Raw genomic sequence first — 13,988 nt, forward strand, 5'->3', positions numbered from 1 at the left:
GGTTATCCTCACTGTCCCCCTTGTACAGATACGGACACCTAAGTCTACAGCAGGCAAGGTCACCCGCCTGCGGTCACGACGGGAAGAAACCGTGCGCGTGGGATTCGGATGCGGGCCTCCTGCGTCCGCGCTCCTTGCCGCCACACGGACAAATGGGGGCACGTTTGCAACGTGTCCCACCCAGTGCTAGAGCCCTGCATTGCGACACGCAGCACGCCCTGTCCCGGGCTCCAGAGGAGAAACAGAGACGGAGGCTTTGCTGCCTCCAGTCGAACATGCCTACGTTCTGAGCTGCCGGCTACCTCGGCGGTCCCGATGGGTGAGCGTGACCGAGGTTTACAGCCAGCAGAGCAGTGCCATGAGCGGGACGGTGGGGTCTACACAGCTGTGGGCAAACTCAGCCCTTGCAGCCAGGGAGTGGCCGCGTCCACACCCTGCTTTGTTAGGACCAGACTTCGGTGGGCAGCATTCCAGATGGCCCTACGATCCCTTTTAATTCCGCCGTCGGTGTCTGAAGATTCTGCAGGTCGGCAGGTGCAATCCATAGGTTCCTCTGGCCCCTGGACCTGCGGGCTTTGAGCCACCCACCTGGCGGCTCTCCCTGCATGCTGGAGGCAAGACCTCCCTGTCCCGCTTCGGGCCCTAAGTGTCAAGAGCAGGCGCATGTTGCACCGGGCAGCCGGAGTGACGCACGGTCACTCGGAGCAGAAAGAGAACACAGCGCTGGTGCGGGCTCTGGCTTTGACCCCTGGCTCCCTTGCTGACGAACTGCACTGCCTTGGGCGAATGCCTGAATCTCGGTTTCCTCATCTGTAGACTGGGTATAACAGGACGGACCTGCTAGGGGTGTGAGAGGTGAGAAAGCTCAGCTAAGTTAAAGCCGTGAGAACACAGCCTGGCCTGGATCGATGGCGATGGCTCTTTGTACTCATTAACCTGTGTCTCTGGTGGCTAGCGGCGAGGCTCCTGCCTCTGCTCTCTGCTCTGGGCTGGCACGTAGGTGTGTTAGGGTTGCCGGGGCAGGAGGACAGACCGCAGAAAGAAAAGGACCCCCGAAGCCAGAAAGCAGGGGAGTGGCTGCAGTAGGGTTCCGTGTGGCCTCCACTCACCTTCCTTTTTGTCCTGTCTTGATTCGAAGCACTTACACCTAGGTTGGCCACAAACCTCTGATTTCACCTGGAAAAAAGAAGGGAGAGAGTTACATCAGGAGACAGGATAACGAAACTCATCTTCCAACTTAAACAATGGGGGGGGGTCTCTCAATGTCAGACGGCCTCCCAGGGACGGAGGACTTTAACAGCTGTTTATTCTTCAACACAGAATAAAACCATGTGAATTCGGAATAAAGGGAGAAGTCCATTTCCTACGTCAGCCACGGACATGGCAAACTGAAGAATCCTTTCAAAGAAATATAGGTTGTCACCATAATAAACTCGACCTGGAATAAACTAAGACGTGAATAGACAGTATTTTTTTTTCAAGTTATAACAAAACAAATTCACGATGGACCTTTATTGCAACATAATCTATTGCCACAATCCCGTGGTCTGTTCTTATTGGGTCTTTCACTCAAAGGCAACTTTTGCACTATTTCTGAGTTCTTCTATGTCCTGACATAGGTCTGAATTCATTGAACGGGGTAACACATGAGGAACACCTAGCTCAGCGCCTGGCGCCTACCGCGCGCTCAGTGACTATTAGCTGGACTTTCACTGATTTTACTCCTTTGTGGGCTTCTGGAGAGGAAGGCCATTCCACGCCCTCCACACCAACCCTGAGCAGACCGGCAGAGGTACCAGCGTGGCTGCTGTTCCGGCCGAAATATTTCATCTTTAAATCCGACCTCCGTTCAACCTAATTCAGACACCGGGAAGAGTAGTATTTCAAAAGGTGTTTAAAGATAATAGCCCCATTCTAAGCTTCCCCATCATTAGGCTCAGAGAAATCACTCTAGACCCTTAGGTTGGAAAACGAAAACACAGGGAAGAAAGAAAAAAGGGGAAAAATAACACCATCAGATTTGAAACAGAAAACTCGTAACCTTCACTCACAAGAGGAAGGATTGTTTGGGTGGCGTTTTGTCTTCCCGCTGGGCGCACACATGCATCGCCTCGGGGCCCGGATCATTCCAGCGGTTTCTAGAGTTACTGAGGACAGGGGCTGGGCTGGTGCTTTGCAGCCACCAATCGACCCATGGCGGCCACCAGGTTGGGCCCCCACCCCCCATGTGCCCGCACCAGCTCCAGCTCCCCCAATCCTTGGGGACACGCATTGGCTGGACCCGGCTTCCTCTACGACACCCGTGAACTCATCCCGGGACCGACCTCAAATGCAATGTAGGGCTCTTGACGACGGGGCAAAGCACTCAAGGATTTTAACTCCCATGAACCACGTGACACTTGGGACCTAGACAACTTGCGAATGCTAGAAAACTCATTGAGAAAGCCACCAGACACCCTCCGGTTCCAACGCCAGCACCGGAATGGATTCCTGTTCCCGTCATTACTGTTTACAAAGCCACCCCTCCCCCATCACCTCCTCCCTCACCCCCCTGCCCGACCCATACTCAGTTTACTAGGTGGGAAGCATCCGATAAACTCATTCACAGCTAAGAAGGCAAGGGAATGGAAACGGTTACAGCCTCACCCTTCTAGGGGAGATATGAAATTTAACACAAGTACATTTACAGGGACCCTGCCCTGTGGCGTTTCAAACAGGCCAATTCCTAGTGGACACTGGGCGGAGGTGGGGAGGGGGAGGGGGAGGGGGAGACCGGAGGGCAGCTTCTTTAAATCCTACGGTGGTGGGGGGGTGGGGGGGAAGATGGGGAGGGGAGAGAAGGTTCTTACAGCTCAGGTCCCCCTGGTCCCGGACTTGGCTACTCACCAAAATCCCCGCCCCCCTCCCCCGGGCAGCTGGAAAATCGCACTGACGCTGAGTGCTCCCCTTAGCGGCTCTGACTCGTACCAAGCCAGGTCTGGGCACTGGGTTTTGAAAATGTTTTCTAAGTTCCCCGAGTAAGTCTACCACGCAGCCAGCTTTGAGGGTCATCTGGAGACTGTGCCCACATTCCAGTTCAGTGGTCTGAGGTGGCAGCCTGAGGTGCTGCTTTCCTGACAGGCTCCCGGGGGACCCGACGCCGGTGGTCCACAGAGCCACTCTGAGTAGCAAGGGCGTAGAAGGGATCCCCACAAACACCTTCCTTATGACCCCTCCCCAGAAACCTCAGGCTAACTGACTCCCCCCACCACACACACACACACACACACACACACTCTCTCTCTCTCTCTCTCTCTCTCTCTCTCTCTCTCTCTCTCTCTCTGTCTCTCTCTCTTCCCCAAGGCTTTCTCCTCCTGGGGTAGAAACCGCCATTTCTCCAGAGGGCCCGGGAGACCCGCCCAGCTGACTCCTGGAATGTCAGATGGGTGAGAGGGACATTCCTCGCATCCCAGGAGACCGCTGCCCCCTCCCCTCGCTCCTCCAGCCCAGCTCTAGGCGATGCAATGCCTGGAAGCTCTGCACCAAACAGAGCGGCCAGTGTCTGTGCTGCTCCTCGAAACAAGCAGGGGTCTCTCTCCCTGGGGCATCTCGTGCAGCCACGGCCGGCGCGGGCAGGCGGAAGGCGCGGGGCCTCCCGGGTGCCTGGGTGGACCCTGGGCCCTGCCCCGCTCTGCTGCGGCCCTCCGGCTTCGCCATCTGCCACGTGGAGCCACGTCGCGGCTGCATGCACACGGCCTGCCGTCGTGGCCACACACCCGGCTCCCACTCACTGCCTTTCCCGTCCTCGGCGTGCACAGTGGTGGGACAGGGAGCGGATGGCACTCCCTCAGAAGGGGGCCAGCTGCAGCACGGCAGGCCTGTCACCTAACCTCTGAGGGAAGCCGGAGACTGCGACTGGCTCCCCACAGCCTGTCCCCAAAGGTCCCTCCCCTCCTCCCACCAGTCCTTCTAGACATCTGCGGGGATGCCTTGAGCCAAACACCACCTAGTGGTTCTCGGCCCAACCACCTCCACCAAGATGGAAGAGCCTGTTCTTCCTGGAGACTTCTCACTGAGGAGCGAAAGGCCCAGACGGTGAGGCCGCCAGAGGCAGTGACCCGAAACGCGCCCCACACCGACCTGCCGCCTTCCCCGAGTGTGCCAGCCACGCTGTGAGCCGCACTGACACCCCCAGGCCACACGCTGCAGGAGGAGACCAAGGAAGAGTGGGGTAGGACAGGGGACTTTAAGACTTACAAGGCAAGAGCCCCCCACGATCAGAGGGGAGAGACTTCCACAGAACAGGCCAAGTAGTCGTCAGGGTGCCGAACTCCCGGATCCCATTTCTGGGATCCTACCAAAGGCCGACACCTGATGAGCACAGGAGTCAGTGCCCAGGACCCGCCATACTTTTAAGGGCCCACGAGAATGTTCCAATTTCTTTTCTAATCAAAAGGAATAAAATGACCATAGTACAAGCGCCTATATGACAATGCATCGCGCCTGGATTATATTCTTCCTTATGCCACTGCAGTCCGAAGATACAATTTTTAATGTTTTCCTTTTTATGGAGGAAGGGGCTCACGAAGACCGATGAGCCTAAGGTCAGGAGCATGATAATTCATCTCTGAACTTACCCACCTCCTTCCAATCGCTGAACTTGCCATTGCCAGCCTTTATTCAGACCCTGTGTTGAATGCCCCCGCTGACGCCCGCCCCCCACTGATGCTCTTTCTCCAAGACCTCCACCCCAGCCCAAAGAGCCTCCCCACCAACTGCCTCCCATGGGTTCACCCTTTCACCCCAGCTCTGTGAAAAGCTTCTCTGTTCTGTCCAGGTGTGTTGAGCCTCATTCTGAATTGGCAGCCGGTCCAACGGCTACCACCCCCGCATGTGTGGGAGGCTCCCAGTCAGACTGGGCCGAGCAGACCTCTGAAGGCCAAACACACACACTCAGCCCCCTGCAGCATAAACATGGAACACACATCACACCCAGGCCTGTAAAAGATAATTATACAATCTGATCTGGCAAATTAGAGCCATAGAACTGTCTAATTCATACAATGAATTTGAGGGTTGGATCAGCAGGAAAAATTAACCTGGATCTTTATTGGGATTTGCCCCCAGGTCAGGATTGGGGTTGATTTATCTTTTTTATTTTCTTACGGAGGGAGGGTTGCCTTCCCTGCTGCCCGCCCCTCCCCCTCCCCACCTCATCCCCCTTTGGCATTTAGACAAGCAAGTTGCCGATGGTCTTTCCCACTCCGGGTAACATTACATAAAGTACCAACTTGGAGGGATGATGGACAGATAGATGATAGATAGATAGAGTCTTCAAAAAGGAAAAGTCGGGGCATCCCAAACCCAAATCAAGGGCTTCATTAATTGGCACTAACTCAATACAGACTGAACAGAAAAACTAACACTCCCAGATGGCAAATTTATCTCCTTATGATTCTGACCCAACTCTGAAACGTTTACCTGGAGAATACTCACATACACACGTTTCTCTAAATACCTGTCTCTCTCTCTCTCTCTCTCTCTCAGGAGTCTTTCAAGACAACAATGCTATTTACAAGAATCAGTGCCCAACTCCTGAGCTCATTAAACAGCCGGATCAGCACGGAGTGGTTAGCACAGTGCCAGGACAAGTTGCCACCGAGCGAGGATCATCCTGCATCTAACTAAAACAAGCACCAGCACAGAGTAAGCTTTCCCCGGTCTTCCCTTCTGCCCCTTTCTGGATGTTTCCCCTGGGGAAGACAGGTCCCCACCCAGACTCCTAAATCAGCCCTGCAAATGAGCACACGCCCAGGGCCTCAGAGGCCAAGCCGTGGCCAAGGCAGAGGAATTTAGCACCGAGCCCTCAGCAGCCTATGCAAATGAAGGCCCGCCTGAGAAATGAGGCTGTGAGATAAGCAGAGGCCTAGGCAGCGTTCCCACCCTTAATGCCAGTGTGAGGCACCCAGGAAATTTAAAACCTCTTCCTCTCCCTGAGAATGACCTAGCCCCAAGCAAAAGTGCACACTGTTCGTGCCGTTCTGGCCTCACGAGCACGTTCACCCTTTAATTGAAACGGCATGGGAGCCAAACCCCGCTTCGGATGAGGACTTATTGTACGTGGGCAACCTCGCCTGGAACCTCTACATCGGGGTGAGGATATGTGTGTGTTTAGGTCCTCAAAGACAATGACTTGACGGGAAAATGAACCAATTCTGACAACGGCCTTGGACTTGAGACTATGGAAACGTGGTTTTCCTGTGCTGGTTCGTAGGGATTCTGGGGGACCCGGTGAAGCGTGGGGGAGAGGGGAGCCGGAACGTGCAAACTTCCCGTGGGCTGCACTGCCGTCTTCACAGAGACCGCCAGCCAGGTCTCGGACTCCGAGCCCAGGACGGCCGAGACGAGCGTGCGCTTTTCGGAAGGAGCTACGCGCCCGCTCAGGTCAACGGCATTGAGGAGCCTCGGAAGAAAAGCGCCCCCCTTCCTGAACAGGGACTGCGGTGGCAAGAGCTTCATTCGTACCTGCCCATCCACTCTATCCATTCCCGGGCGGGCCAGGGAAGAGGACGCCAACGAACCAGCACAAACGGTGCCGGGCAGTGCCACAGGAGCGACGGTTCCGAGCACACCGGCGGGCGACCGGTATCACGGCGCACGCATGGCTTCCAGAGTCGAGGAGGCCGAGGCTGAAATCCCAGCTTGACCTCTGACTGGCTGTATCACCCTGGACCCCTTTCTGGGCACCCCTTTTCTCACCTGAAAAACGGGGAGAGCAGGAGTGGCCATTCTTTGCCACCGGCGAGCCTTCCACAACTGTTAGCTGCCATCAGGGTTGGTTTTTCTATCGGAGGCTCTACGCTCGTCTCTATCCCACAGGCTGGTTACTGGCACTGAACTAAACCATGCGTTCCACAGAGCAGTCTATTTCCTGGCCCGCAGTAATTAGTCAGGAAGTGTTAGCTATTGCTATTATTGTAAATATACAATATAGAATTGCACAGATTCTCAAAACAAACCTAGAAGGAGAAAGCGAAAGGTTAAAAATAATCATCTCTGGGCAGTAAGTTCACGGGTGATTTGTTTTCTCGTTGCATGACTACAGCGAACAGGCATTGTTTGGCGAAGGGGGAAAAATGCTTTGGTGTTTAAAAACTAATAAAAATAAAATGGACATTCATTGTCTTGAACTAGAAATGAAACTATAAATGCAATAAAAAAAAAGTCAAAACAAAAGTTGCGAGATTGTGAAATCAGAAACAGCTTGTAAAATAGGGATAAAGAGCTGCAAGCTTGACCCAGAGTTGGGGTTCGAGGTGAGACCCTGCAAGGGTGCGCTTGGGACCTCCCGCATGACCCGAGGGACCCTGGGAGAGACACGCCCAGGAGGCATGAGCTGCCGGGTGAATCAGAGGCAGCCGTAGGTCTCACTGACAGGAGAGCAACATTTCCCACCGGAGGGTTCAGTCAATGTTGGCTTGAACCATGAATTTGACCGAGAACCCTAACCCGGCTGACAGGACACCGGCCGCAGGGTTGAGCGGACCTGCTCCGTGGCATTTTCCAAATACCTGTGCCACTGCGGACAACCGGCTCTGATGACATTCGCGTTTCGGTTCAGGACCTGTGGTCCAGAGCACGTCTCGGGGCCTGTTGCACAACCCTAGGCTGGATACGGGGCCAGACTCCACTGACACAGCCCGCAGAGGCCATGCTGGGAACAGGTGCCTGCTGCTCCGTGCACGCGTGGGAAAGAAAGGGGGTTCGAGCCTGAGAACCGGGACCCCGTCCGAGCGCCCAGGGCCCTGCGGCTGCCCCGCCTCCCCTTCTCGGTTCCTCTTCTTCCTCCTGGGCTCAGCACAGAGAGGGACCCCGAGGCTCAGCCCTCAGCCCGGCCGAGCTCGCATCCTCTCCCCGCATTCCCGAGGATCCCCCGAATCTCTTGCCCCTGTCCTTTGTCCTAAGCCCCAGTGTGGGCCAGCTGCCTACAGGGCAGGATGATCACTGATTCCCAAACAACTTCAAATTTCTCACATCCACATGGAACTCATTCTGTGCCCCTCAACGAGGCTCCCCTCGGAAGCCCCCCGCGCAGGTGAAACCAACTTCACACTCTGTCGCAGAGATGAGCCGCCCTCCCCTACTGTCCTCTGCCCGGTCATTGGCACGCAGTGTACGATGGCGCCCTCTTTCCGTTGCCCGGAATGAATGAATGTTAGTGTCCCTATGAGAAGGATAAGGTAAGGGACCTAAGGAAAGACTTAGAGCGTGCTCCAGGTCACGTGGCCGGTAAGCAGTTGAGGCAACTTCCGCACCAAGCTGCCCAGCTCCAAGGCGAGCGCTGAGAGTGACCTTGCTGCTCGGCCGTCCACTGCGGCAGCACGGCCCCGCCTGGGCTCCTTGACTTCGGACTTGCCTGCTCCGGTCCGCTCGCTACCGCCCTCCCAGCTTATCATTCGAAAATATCAGTGAGCTCCGCCAAACCCTGCTCGATGCTGTCGGTGGCTCCCTGCTGCCTTACATGCACGGACCAAGGTGTGACGCCTGGAACCGGAGGCCGCTGCACTCTGACCTCGTCTCTCGGCAGCCTCGTGGTAGGACTTCTCTGCAGGCATCTTATCTAATCTCTGCTCCCCACACCTGCGGCACCTCCTCTGCTCTACCTCTCCCCAACACCTTCCCCGTAAGCCCAGCCCAAGTCCCACCCTCGACGAGAAGCCACTTGACTTTCCGGCCCTCAGTGGTGGCTCACGCGTGAGCCACAGACTTACCGCCTGTACCCCACCTTTGCACTAAACGTAAGGGAATGGAGGGGACAGGTTATCTACCCTCTCTCCCCAAGAAGACTTTACATTTTTAGGGTGAGCAGTATGCCTCATGCGTTTGAATTCCTAAAAGCCTAGTACAGTGTGCACATCATTAATCGGAGCAGCCAGGCTACTGCTGCGTGCCATGCTCTCTGGCCCCTGCCACTCTGTCAGTGAAGGTGACAGACCTCAGCAGTGGCAAAGCTCTCTCAAGCTGCTCTTGGTGGCTCCCTGACCTCTCGAGTCTCGTCCAGTCCCCCTCCATCTGTAGCCGCTAACCCTGGTCCGACTTGGAACTCGCCCCTGGATCTTCGTGGCACAGTCTCTAACACGAGCTTAGAGACAGAGCCCAACCCACTGCGCGCTAAAAAAAAATGTCGCAAGTGTACAAGTCGGGTTTTCTCTTTAAAACCACATCTTTGCCTCTAGGGACCCCTTCTGAATGCAGCGTCCTGCCCACGACCAACGCAGAGAGGGGCGTCCCTCGAGGCCGGCCCAGTCTGCGTGAGGCTCACCCACGGACAGCGTGCCAGGCCCAGGTCCCCCCACCCTCCCGCCAAGCCTTGGCCCCCGTGTGTCGGTTTCACTATGTTTAAATGGAAAATAAAATGCTCAACTCAAAAACACTTTTCCAATGATATTTTAAGGAAAAATGAGATCACAGAAAACCAGGGAGGTAAATTTAAATGGTGTGACCCCCAAGCAACATATATACATATATATATATTTTTTTCAAAGAATTCCCTGAAAGGCTTGTTCACCAGATGATGGGGTGATACATCTGGGGAGACCTTCGCCCTAGAGACCACCTGGGCAGCCGCAACACTTACGCGGCCACGGAAACCTCTCGCGATGCTGCAGGAGCCCACGCCCTCACTGCAAACAGCCTCCTCCTCTCTGAGGCACACGCGAGCCCCGAGGTCCCCCAGGTTTGTGAAAACGGCCCACAGCCCCCTCGCCAGCCAGGCCGACACCCTGCCTCTGCCAGAGATACCAAATATTTCCTAAACCCGCCCCAGGCACAGCTCACTGAGCTATGAATAGCTATTAACATGAACTTGCGGCATTAATTAAAAAACGTTCAGCCAGGCAAATTCTCATACTTTTAAAAAGTCATTTGGGTAATCGCCTTTCCATGCCGCAAACTTTCCGAACGGACTGACAGGTTGACATTTCACACTGTTGTTTGTTTTAATCAAGAAGCGGGAAGGAGGCAATATGGTGCCCGGTTCGTTTTTCAGGTGCTTTGATTTATTGATTGGCAAAACCCCCACGTAACAGCGGCTCGAGAGAGGCTGGGGGAGAAGGAGGCCGCTGCCTCCGGGGGTTGGTGTCTGGGCTGGTGAGAAGGGAAGTGGCTCCAGATCATCGACAGGAGCCCCCTTCCTTCCTCTCCCCTCCCCTACTCCAGCTCCCAGCCGCCCCCTGGGCGCACCGGGAACCTCCCCACCCCCACCCATTCCTCTCTCTACTGCAGAGGGGCTACTTCCTGAACCCATACCCAGTGGGGTCGGTGCTATTTCAACAAATTTAGGAGTCGGGGGCAGTGGAGACTAAATTCTTAACGGTTCTCGAACTGCTTTCTTAAAGCGGCAGAACATGGAATTGGGCTGTACCGTGTGGGTTTGAACCCCACCCCCACCATTCACAAGCCTTGGACCTCCCTGGGCCTCGGCTTCCTCGGCTGTCAACGGCACCTACGTGCCAGGTCGTTCCGAGGGTTAGACAACTTACTATTGGTAGAGACGGTGTCTGGAGCATAATACATGCCGCACGCATTATTAGTTGAAAAGGCTTCCCTCCTCCCTGACGCACTGGCGGATGGGGGCGTGCAGGGCAGGGGCCTTGTCCTGTCCTCCCAGGGAGCCGCCGAGGCCCCTCCCAGGCCCAGCAGGAGCTCAGGGGGACGCAGTTTGACATCCTCAGGACGGAGGACACCCGACTTTTCCATCCGACACCATAAGCCTGCACGCGTTACGAAGCCTTTTGTGGAAAGACACATGAGTGTCCCGGGAAGGTGGCCCTGGGCACTCCAGCTGCCTCTCCAGGTCCCTCCACCCCGCACCATGTGGGGGGCTGGCAGACCACAGATGGCCATCCAGGGTGAGGCACGGGGCTTGTGTGGAGGCGCACGCTCACTGCCCAGCACACGCGGGGCCAGGCCGGGCCTGGCCGGCCTGATGGACATCGACAGCGGCCACCACGCCTCCCCTACCACCACGGAGCCTTCCGGAAACCTTACAAGACCCAGGTGGGCAGAGACCTCATCTAAAATCACTGCACACCACACGGGCATTTCGATGTTGATCAAGCACCTACTGTGAGCTAGTTATTAGACCAGGTGCCAGAAATACGAAGCAGAAAAGGCAGGTCCCGGGATCCCCAGAGCCAAAAGGATGATGACAAAAACAATCGATGCTCATATTTTGTGACATGTCTTATAACGAATTACGTGTGTATTATACAATGGTATACGTTATATAAGCGGTATACTATATACGTATGTTTGTATTATACATGTCACGTATGTATGTATGTAATATGCCCGAAGTGTACAGTGACCATGGGGGAAGGGGTCCCCACATCCCTAATGGTGGGCGAGGGCATCTGGACAGGCGAGGAGGGACATGGCTGCAGGGTCATTTGCCAGGGGACCTGCTTGTTTTAGTGGCAAGAAAAACGCTGGGCCTATCTGGGTATGAATCACCACTCCGGCAGTCTTTAGCTGTACCGTCGTGGGCTTTTGAGCTCGGGTTGGCGAACACCAGTTAAAAGAGTGTAGACACCCCCAGGCAGGCAGGCAGTAGGTGATCAATGAATCGCCACGGGGAGAGAGCGAGAAAGGTTGGCAGAGGCAGCGATCCAACGAGGCCACCGGGAGGGGCTCGGCTGAGCTCAGAGACGGACGAGCGAGCGCGAGGCCCTCGGGGGAGTCCATGGCGGCACAGCCCTGACCCTGTATTTATGCCGCGTTATCATCAGCAAAATCGGGACCATCGTTCCTCCTCCTTCCTGTCTCCCTAGGATGTCTGGGGACACACGAGACCCAAGCTGGGGTGGGGGGTGGGGGTAGAGATCTGCGATTTCAGAAGAAAGACAAGCTGTGAGCTGAAAGGTCGGTTATTTCACTTGTGGAAGCCACGTGTGGGCAATGGTTGTGGATTTCTCTGGGTTTATCAGAAAATCCCCCAAAGAAAAGAGATTATTTAACTGAGACCAGGAAAGAATCTGCAGATATTTCAAAATATTAAATGGGATTCCTCAAGCCCCATAATACGATGCTTCCTTTTCCAGGCTTGGCTGATCTTAAAGCTGCGAGCTGTGACCAGGGCCCGATTAATAAGAAGGTTGTTGAACTTGACTCTCTTGGTCCCATGCGACAGGCCCCTCTCAGAACCGGGCAGCCAGGGAGACCCAGCCTGGCGCCTTGCCCAGTGTGACACCACTGGTTTCTGGGCCATGTTCGGAGCGCGATTTTCAGAGACAAGTTCTTTAAGTTGAGAGTCGGAGGTGAGACGACGATGAGCCTCAGTCATCACATTCCAGGCTTCGGATGAGACCCAGGACTTGTCAGGACGCAGGCTGTGTGCCCGCCAGTCGACAGACGCGATTATCCTAGGAGGAAGGCTGGAGGGGATGGTGAGCAAAGCAGGCTGGAGAGCCGAGCATGACGGCGGGACATGAGCAAGCAAAGTCTGGTCGACTTATGGAGGGGAAAGGTCCAGTTCATAACTGGGAGGAGACTGGGTATTTCAGAAAGACGTGGGCGGAATTTCAATTTCCAGACCTCCCCGCAGAGGACCACCGGTTCCGGGACCGCTTGGCACCCTTTCCCCTCCTCCCGCCTGGCGGCTCTGAGCTCCTGCAATGCTCCCTCCCATGGCTCCTGTCAATTGCCAGCTGGGTCTATAGTATACGAACTTGTGGAGCTGTCTTGCTGCCCCTGCCAGGATGGAGGCCCCTTGAAGGCATGGTCCCACAACCAACTCCTCTTTTCCTGCTGCTGGGTTAACGTAACACCCTTCAGAGTGTCACCTTAAGAGATTGCACTTCCCCAAACTTCCTCCGCTGCGGATGGGGACGGAGATTATCCTGCCGTCCTGCGTGCGGGAAGATGTGGGGGAGTCCAACCCTGCCGCCCTCGGATTCCGGACTATTCCTAGTGAATAACAGGCAAGATATAACACCACGTGGCCAAGAGGTTGTTGAGAGAACTGGAGGCTGTAACTTGTACCACTAAGTGGCTCAGAAGCCTCATGAGCTAGGGGAGGCAGCATCTTCCACCCCTTCCTTGCTGTGAGCGAGCGGTGGCTATTGCATAGCTTTAAAAATGCACAGCATCTGCCACCAAGTAGACGAGGCAGCTGGGAACTCAGAGATGCATCGGAGACGAGAGCCACGCAGCTCTGAGAGCAGGTTCTTGGTCTCAGCACGAGAGACGGGAGACGTCTGGGGCCGGGCCATTCTCTGCGGCGGGGGCCGGGCCATTCTGTGCGGTGGGGGCTGGTCCGTGCACTTCAGGATGTAGGATGTTGAGCAGCTTCCCTGCTCTGTACCTACTAGATGCCTGCAACGTCCTCCGGTTGCGACAATCAAACGTGTCATTGTCAAATGTCCCCCAGGATCTCCCCTGGTTGACGACCACTGAGCTGGAGTCAGTTCAGCCGCTGATTAGCAACGGGACTTGAAGACTGTCAGGGAACTTCGCATCTCAGAGGCCTTTGGTTTCCCATCCATGAGATGAGACCAGACGATATCGGTGTTCCCCAAAACAGGGGCACTGCACCATCTGGAGGTCCCCGAGATCACTGCTGGTCACACCCGGACAGGGCATTCGGTCACACCGAGTCACCCAGGAATGCGTTTTCCCTTTTATAGCTCTTTTCATTCTGACCGGAGCAGGAAGAGCGTCTCCACGTGGCGCTCTGAGCCGCTGACACCGCCGCAGTTCCGGCTGTGGGATAAGAGAGGGGGCGATTCTCCGGCTCGGAGCTTTGGGGAAACCACGAGACCTACATCTTCAATCACTGTTGGTTCATCACATCTTCTATTTACGTCCATGACCCTGGATTCCATATGCGACAGTGACGTAGAGTTTCTTTTTAAAATACGTTTAAGTAAAATATGAAGCCATCTACAAAAGTATTAAGAAAGTAATAACGCATGTCCCGGTGGCAAAAATCGCGAAGGTCTTAGAAAGGT

General features: G+C 55.2%; 1 long non-coding RNA gene across 3 annotated transcripts in view; it reads right to left on the reverse strand.

Moving 5' to 3' along the window:
- The window catches only part of LOC107510272, a 166,502-nt gene that overhangs the window by 51,144 nt on the left and 101,370 nt on the right, over positions 1–13,988 (reverse strand). For all 3 annotated transcript variants that reach the window (XR_004951645.1, XR_004951646.1, XR_001596756.2), the window contains exon 2: positions 1,110–1,176. This is a non-coding gene — a long non-coding RNA (uncharacterized LOC107510272). The remainder of the gene's footprint in view (positions 1–1,109; positions 1,177–13,988) is intronic.

Source organism: Rousettus aegyptiacus, unplaced genomic scaffold (assembly GCF_014176215.1).
Source record: "Rousettus aegyptiacus isolate mRouAeg1 unplaced genomic scaffold, mRouAeg1.p scaffold_m13_p_6, whole genome shotgun sequence".
Classification (NCBI taxonomy): Eukaryota; Metazoa; Chordata; class Mammalia; order Chiroptera; family Pteropodidae; genus Rousettus; species Rousettus aegyptiacus.